The 7,634-nt window shown below is 33.7% G+C and overlaps 1 long non-coding RNA gene across 1 annotated transcript in view; it reads right to left on the bottom strand.

Annotated features, from left to right (window-relative positions):
• The window catches only part of LOC141380658 (uncharacterized), a 6,426-nt gene extending 879 nt beyond the window's left edge, over positions 1-5,547 (bottom strand). Inside the window, exons 1-2 of the long non-coding RNA XR_012399043.1 lie at positions 3,509-5,547; positions 1,786-1,973 (exon numbers count right to left, since the gene is read on the bottom strand). This is a non-coding gene — a long non-coding RNA (uncharacterized lncRNA). The remainder of the gene's footprint in view (positions 1-1,785; positions 1,974-3,508) is intronic.
• Between the last annotated feature and the right edge of the window lie 2,087 nt (positions 5,548-7,634).

Raw genomic sequence — 7,634 nt, 5'->3', positions numbered from 1 at the left:
AAACAGTAATGTAAGAAATTACTAAAATTAAAGTGTTATTAAAGCTCTCTCTTTCTCTATTATCGTCTGAGACACAAAAAAGCATCAACAACACAAAGAAGTACACATACTGTAAAATAATGTCCAAACAAAAACAGCTGAATATACTGAAATACTACAAACCTAACCAAATGAATTAAGAAGGTATGTGACATTAACACTTTTCAGTGGGAAACACCAATAGACTATTTCAATAAATATTTGTGGGTGTTGAAAGTGTAGTTTATTATTTTTTAGCAACAACAAACTTTAAATTGTATTTATAGACTCACAGGCAAATGACAGTTAATTCAATGAATTTCAGTTCAATCTTAACTAGTAATTACAAATATTTTTTGCGGTTTCACAAACTAAATAAATAAAAAACAAGTAAATAAATAAATAAATAATTATAAATAATTAAATAAACTGACAAAAAAATAAACAATTAAAAACCAAGCAAGTAAATAAACAAATTTTAAAAATCTAATAAACAAACAAACAAACAATAAATAAATAAATAAAAAATAATAATAATAATAATTGAAATTATCAAAATCAAATAAACAAACAAACTATAAATGAATAAATAAACAACAAGGAAAAAATAAGTAAATAAAAAAACTAAAATAAATAATCAAATAAATAAACAAAAATAAATAAACAATAAAAACCAAACAAGTAAATAAATAAATATATATTTAAATATAAATAAACTAATAAACAAACAAACAAACAAAAATAAATAAAAACCAAACAATTAAATAAATAAATAAAAATGTAAAAAATCTAATAAATAAATAAACAAACAAAAAATAAATAAATAATAAACAAATAAAAAAACAAGTAAATAAATAAAAGAGATAATCAAATAAATAAATAAACAAACAAAAAATAAATGAATAATAAACAAATAAAAGTAAACACATAAATAAAAATAAATAAAGATTCAAATAAACAAACAAACAAAAATAAATAAACAATAAAAAACCAAACAAGTAAATAAATAATCCTTCGGCTTAGTCCCTTTATTTATGAAGGGTCCCCACAGCGGAATGAGCCGCCAATTTATCCAGCATAATTTTTTACACAGCGCCCTTCCAGCAGCAACCACAGTACTGGGAAACATCCATCCACACTCACACACTACAGACAATTTAGTCTATTCAGTTCACCTATAGAGCATGTCTTTGGACTGTGGGGGACACTGGAGAGAACATGCAAACTCCACACAGAAATGCCAACTGACCCAGCCGAGGCTCGAACCAGTGACCCTCTTGCCTTGAGGCAACAGTGCTACTCACTGATCCACCGTGTTGCTTGCTATTATTTATTATTATTAATAATTAATATAATAATAATCATTAGTAGTAGTAGTAAAAGTAGTAATAAATTAGTATTGTGGATTACTTTTTATACATTCAAGCTTAGAGACAAAATTGTGAAGTGCTTGAATGCTAATCAGATGCTTTTCTCTTCATTTTAAAAGCTCGATAAATTGAAGCAACCTGTGAACCATCACCTTGTACTCCATGGTGTGATTTGATAAGACGGGACTTCACAAAATCCTACTCAAATTGACGTGTCTGTCATTAATGTAAATTTTTCTCAGCGGTGGCCGTAACCAACACAGACCACTGCACAAGGTCAGATTAAAAAGACGGCCCCTCCATTTGCCTGAGATATTGCAACAACAGTGAAAGAGACAGAGCAGGCGGTCCGGCATCCATCCTGAACCGTTTTCATATTTCAGTCGATTCTCATTACCTGACATTTGTCCCCAAAACTTCAGAAGCGTAGCAGTCCATGCGTCTTGAACATCCCAACTGGAAAGTGCGAGAATTTGAGGAGCTGCCATATTCTTAAAGTCAGCGGGAGAAACTCATGTGATGTACATGCTGGTGGCATCTACTTCGCCAGAGGAGATTTCCAAGTGCAGTATGAATCATCTGTCTCTGTCAAGAAGACAACAGAAGACCTGAAAACTATGCATAACATCCCAGAATGCAGTGCTGCATGGGGGAGACTCTTTCAAAGTGGTGCTTCTCAAGATACAAGCTACAGTCGTGATTTAAACTAGTTCAACTACAGTCGAAACTGCTCTTTTGAAAAAAGTGCTGCAGGAAACTAATAATAAAGAAGTTGGATTTTACTTTATTTTAAATTGGCCATGTTGCGGTGTAACAACAAATTAATGAACTACACGGTAAGACCCAATAAGTTAAAGCAACAATAATATGAATAAGTAAATTATTAATATATTTATTTATATTAGTATTTAACTTATTATTATTATTATTACTATAAGATATTAAAAACAATATTTTTTATTTTTTTAATAATTGTATAATATAATTGGAACACACAATTGATAATATTTCATTTATTTATTAATTTTCCTTCAGCTTAGTCCGTTTATACATCTGGGGTCGCCACAGCGGAATGAACCGCCAACTTATCCAGCATATGTTTTACACAGCGAATGCCCTTCCAGCTGCAACCCAGTACTGGGAAACATCCATACGCACTCATTCACACACATACACTAGTTTAGTTTATTCAGTTCATCTATATATTGTGCATGTCTTTGGACTTGTGGGGGAAACAGGAGCACGCCAACAAGGGGAGAACATGCAGCATTTTGGCAACATTGCCGAAAGGAAGCCCTATGTTAACAGTGTCCAGAAGCTTCTCTGGGCTCTGAGGCATCTGGGATGGACCATCATACAGTAGAAACATGGACTGTGGTCAGATAAATCAGTTTTTAGGTATTTTTGGGGCGAATATAAAATATTTAATTTGGATATTTAAAATTACATTAATAGTGTTTAGCCTAAAAATTAAATGACAATATGTGAAATGTATTTATCTAATTCTATATATGAACAGCATTTTTTTCTATTAATAAGTAACAAAAAAAATCAATGACCCCATAATTTCATTGGATTATAGCACTTCAGTTCACTTTGCTGTAAACCAACATGTGAAAAACTTAGATTCCAGACTTAGATACCAAATAAACATTAGCATCCCTTTTAGTCGCTCCCAAACCCAACCAAACATCAATCACAGGTTTTCCCAGTTTTCTTTCTCCCAGCCTGCCTTTCCAAACGTATCCATGCTTGTAAGTTGACTTAGCAAAAAAGCAACTGTGAGTTGGTTAATAAGCTTAATGGCTGAGCGTGTGGCATCCTGACCAGCTCATGTGCGGAAGAGTGCAGAAGCACAAGCTACTTTATAACTGTAAGCCTTTTAATGCCACTTCACCACAATGGCTTCCTTTAGCGAGCAGGATAAAAGCCAGCGCGCAGTGTGAATGAGTAAACAGCTGAATATATCAAGATACGGGACATGTGTCTTTGTGCTGTTAGCAGCGGGACACAAACGCCACGGATGTTTGGCTAACGCGAGCTCAGACAAATGCATAACAAATGGGTGAAGGGAAGATGGAAAGAAAGAGAGAGAAACTGAATGGTCTTTGTTTCCTTACAGTGCTTCACGCTGCGATCTGAGGCTCTTCCATGTCAGGACGAACCACACTTGCTTTCAACCACAGATCCGTGCGCCATTTTGATCTCCACATCAAAAGTGTTGCAGACAGGACACTGGGTTAAAGAAAGCAGAAAGTGTGCACTTTAAATGACATAAAAAAAGAGGTCAGGGGTAAGCAAGGTTCAAGTTGAAACTGATCGCCTACTGTAGATGTAATTTAGTCGCTTTACAGCCCTTGTGTCAAACTCAATCTAAAGGATGGTTTATACTTTAGCATCGAGTGATCGGTGTGACCCACAAAAGGCTCAAAGGCACAAAGGCTGCGTCGCACCATACGCCCTTACCCGCCATATAATTTTATGTGGCCAGCAAAAGCATATAGGATTCACACTGAATGCAAATGTATATATTCATACAAGTAGATTACATACAAATTAAATTTCAAACTGGGCAGTGCGAATGACATGAAAGACATAACGTGTTTGGTGTGTCGAACGTGGAAAAGTTTATGTTCTCATTGCCGTCTGTAGAATGATTACATACTCAATCAGATCCAGTATGTAGTGGACATAGTAAAAAAATAATAAAATACATAAATAAACCTACCTTAATAACAGACAAAGTTTGGGCAAAAAACTAAAAATACAAAAATTTCCAAATAGATTTACAACATTTATTTGACAATTAAAGTTTAAATGAACTCATTTAAATGATAATATTTTTACCTGTTGATCTGTTATGGTTTACCCAACATAGGCTTATTCTGAAAATGTAGCCCTATATACAGTTGAAACCAGAAGTTTACACACACTGTATAAAAAGGCACATAACCATTTAAAAAAAGTCAGATGTTAATGTGACTAAACTTTTTCTCTTTTAGGTAAGTTAGGATTATCAAATTTGTTTCTCTTGCTTAATGGCAGAATAATGAGAGAGATATTTTTTGAGAAATTGTTATAACTTTTCTTGAAAGTCAAGTTTACACACAATAAGATACCTCAGAAAAAGCTCAGATGATGGTGTAAAGATTTTGGAAGTTTCTGATTGGCTTATTGACAAAATGTGAGGCAATTGGAGGCCCAACTGTAGAATAGTGTTTAAGGATAACCTCAAACACACGGCTTCCTTCTGTGACAACATGGGAAAATCAACAAGCCAGAATCAATAAAAAGCCAGATTACAATTAGCTAAATTACACTGGGAAAAATTATCATTTTGGAGACATGTTCTGTGGTCTGATGGAACTAAGATTGAACTGTTTGTCCATAAAGACCAGTGTTACATTTGGAGGACTAAAGGGGAAAGCTTACAAGCAACACCATCCCAACTGTGAAGTATGGGGGCAGCAGCACATTGTGGGGCTGTTTTGCTCAGGAAGGGACGGGTCAACTTCACAGCATAGATGACATCATGAAGAAAGAACATTATGTACAAATACTGAAGAAACATCTCAAGACATCAGCCAGGAAATTAAAACTTTGCCACAAATGGGTCTTCCAAACAGACAGTGACCCTAAGCATACTGCTCAATTAGTTAAAATGTGCTTTAAGGACAACAGAGTGAAGGAGTGGCCATCACAAAGCCCTGACCTCAATCCTATGGAAAATTTGTAGGCAGTTACACCAATTCCATCAGGAGGAATGGGCCAAAATTACTTCAAACTATTGTAAGAAGCTTTTGGAAGGAAACCCAAAACATTTGACCAAAGTTATACTCCTTGTTCTGGCATTTAACAAATGTAAATCATTTTGGTAATCCTAGTGAATGTAAAATAGTAAACGTTTAGTATGATTTACCATCAGACATTGTTTGAAAAACGGTTATGTTTCTTTTTTTAGAGTCTATGTAAACTTGGTTTTAACTGTACATTTCTGGAGATCACACATTAAGTAGCCAGAGGAACATATGGCTGCATTTTGTCTTTAAAGACGAACGCTATGGGGTGGTATGACTTTTTGCGCTTACAAGCTGACCGCATATCTCTGTATGGAAGGCTTTCCTGCTGTTACCAGCTTGTCCAGTAGCTCACCATGTACGTTGGTGGACTTGAGATGCAGAGAGGAGGTGACCATGATGGTGGAGTTTGAGTCCGGTGAAAAATAGTTTTATAAAGCAGGTAAGACAAAAACAAAAGCCAAAAAATAAAATAAACAAGTAAATAAGAGGGTGAGAATGTGGTAAAATCTGAAAACGTAATAAAAAATCAGACAAGGACTTTTTTTCTGGATTGCTTTTTAAAACTGTATGTTGGGTTTAAGGAGGTGGGTGGGCAGGTCAATCAGTTCTATTACACTATTAGTTGGGTTTAGAGAAGGAGGAAGGTGGGTCAGTCGATCGCTCAGCCAGTCAGTTGACAGCGGCCTCTGGTGGATTTACGCGAGAACAGCATGTGCTAATGGCACTAGCAAGAGAAATTTGGGATCTGAAAAACACAGTGGCCTCTGGTGGATTTGCGAAAACAAAAACTGCAAAAAGAAAAAACATACCTCCTGAGACATATTTGGCACTGTAAAAAAGTGTATATAGTGGTACGTTTTCAGAATGAGTCTGGGTTGGATTTACCTTTTCTGATTTACCTAATTAGAAAATAATGTAAATGTTTTAGTAGTGTACTTAAAAAGAGTACACTGTTTTAAAATCAAAACAGCAGTGTTTATATAAACAGTCTTCTAATAGCTTGTTTGAACATGCAGTGTTTGCTTATGCTTTATTTATAATGCTGTGTATGTTTATTTATTTATTTTTATTTTATTTTATGCTAAGCCTTCCTTGGACATGTATTGAGAATTACCAAGTCTGCTAAAACACTTAAACAAATGCAGTTGGTTTGTCTGTGTAATTGTGATGCCCATGTCAAATGTCAACAAAACTAATCATAAACTTAAAATATTTAGCTAAATATTCATTAAAAATAATGAAAAAACATTTAACAGTAGCAAATCTTTACATTAATTTTTGCCTTTTTTCCCTCATAATTATCTTTACACTTAAAACAAGTCAAAATAAATCTCAGAGTGTACCAAAATCCACCTATAATAAAGATAAAAGTTCACAATGCTGTTTGGAAGCACATTTACTTTGCTCTCAGACAGAAAAAAAGACAAATTTTTATCAGCTTCCAGGGAACATTGATGTAAATTGGTGGAAAGTGCATTTTTTTAAAGTGTGTGTTTGTGTTTGTTTGTGAGGGAATGTGTACAGTAGGGAGCACTAAATGAAGAACATGACTAAAAGCGTCCAGCTCAAATCAGTGTGTGTTTGAAAGAGAGAAAACTCAGCTCTGGCCTTCTGCTAACCCCGCAGTCCTGCCAAAAGACGCCATCCAGTCCTCTGGTCACCCGTTTAACCACCTGCCAACTCCAACACAGCTGCTGCATGACCAAACAAGAACTCGCATTATTAGCTTCTTCAAAGAAAGCGTCAGCAGGGCCTGAAGGCAATGACAACACATGCAGCACCGTTTTGTTGCTTTCGATAAACCTTCCTTCCCGCTGCTCTTCTGCTCCGCGCTCCACCTATGAGGAGAAACTCAATGATGTGTGACTGGAGATGATGTGATAATGAATATGCTTCTATGCAGTAAATTCAGCTATAGGACACTTTGTGGTGGTGTAATGCAGTTTGGTAATAATAATAATGGTAATAATAATAATGGTAATAATAATAATAATAATAATATAATAATAAAATAGTAATAATGAAATAATAATAATAAGTTATTTTGTTATTATTGTTGTAGTTATTGTTTTTACTATTATCGCTGTTACATTCATTATTATTGTTGTTGTTGTTGTTGTTGTTATTATTATTATTGTTAGTGTTACTATTATTATTATTAATATTATTGTTGCAGTTTTTATTATTATTTTTGTAAATATTATAAAGTATTATTAATAATGTTTGTTTTTTGTTATTATTATTGTTGTTGTTGTTGTTATTGTTACTATTAATATTGTTTTAATATTATTTCTTTTTTATTTTGTTGTAACTATTAATATTTTCATTATTAATTGTTAGTTGTTGTTGTTTTGTTACTATAATTTTATTTTTTTATTGTTGCTGTTATTACTATTATGATTATTTTTGTTGTTGCTGTTTTAAATATTATTTTTGTCTCTATTCA

Source organism: Danio rerio, chromosome 23 (genome assembly GCF_049306965.1).
Source record: "Danio rerio strain Tuebingen ecotype United States chromosome 23, GRCz12tu, whole genome shotgun sequence".
NCBI classification, from domain to species: domain Eukaryota; kingdom Metazoa; phylum Chordata; class Actinopteri; order Cypriniformes; family Danionidae; genus Danio; species Danio rerio.
Note: the sequence above shows the minus strand (reverse complement) of the source record. Positions and strands in the feature narration are given on the sequence as shown.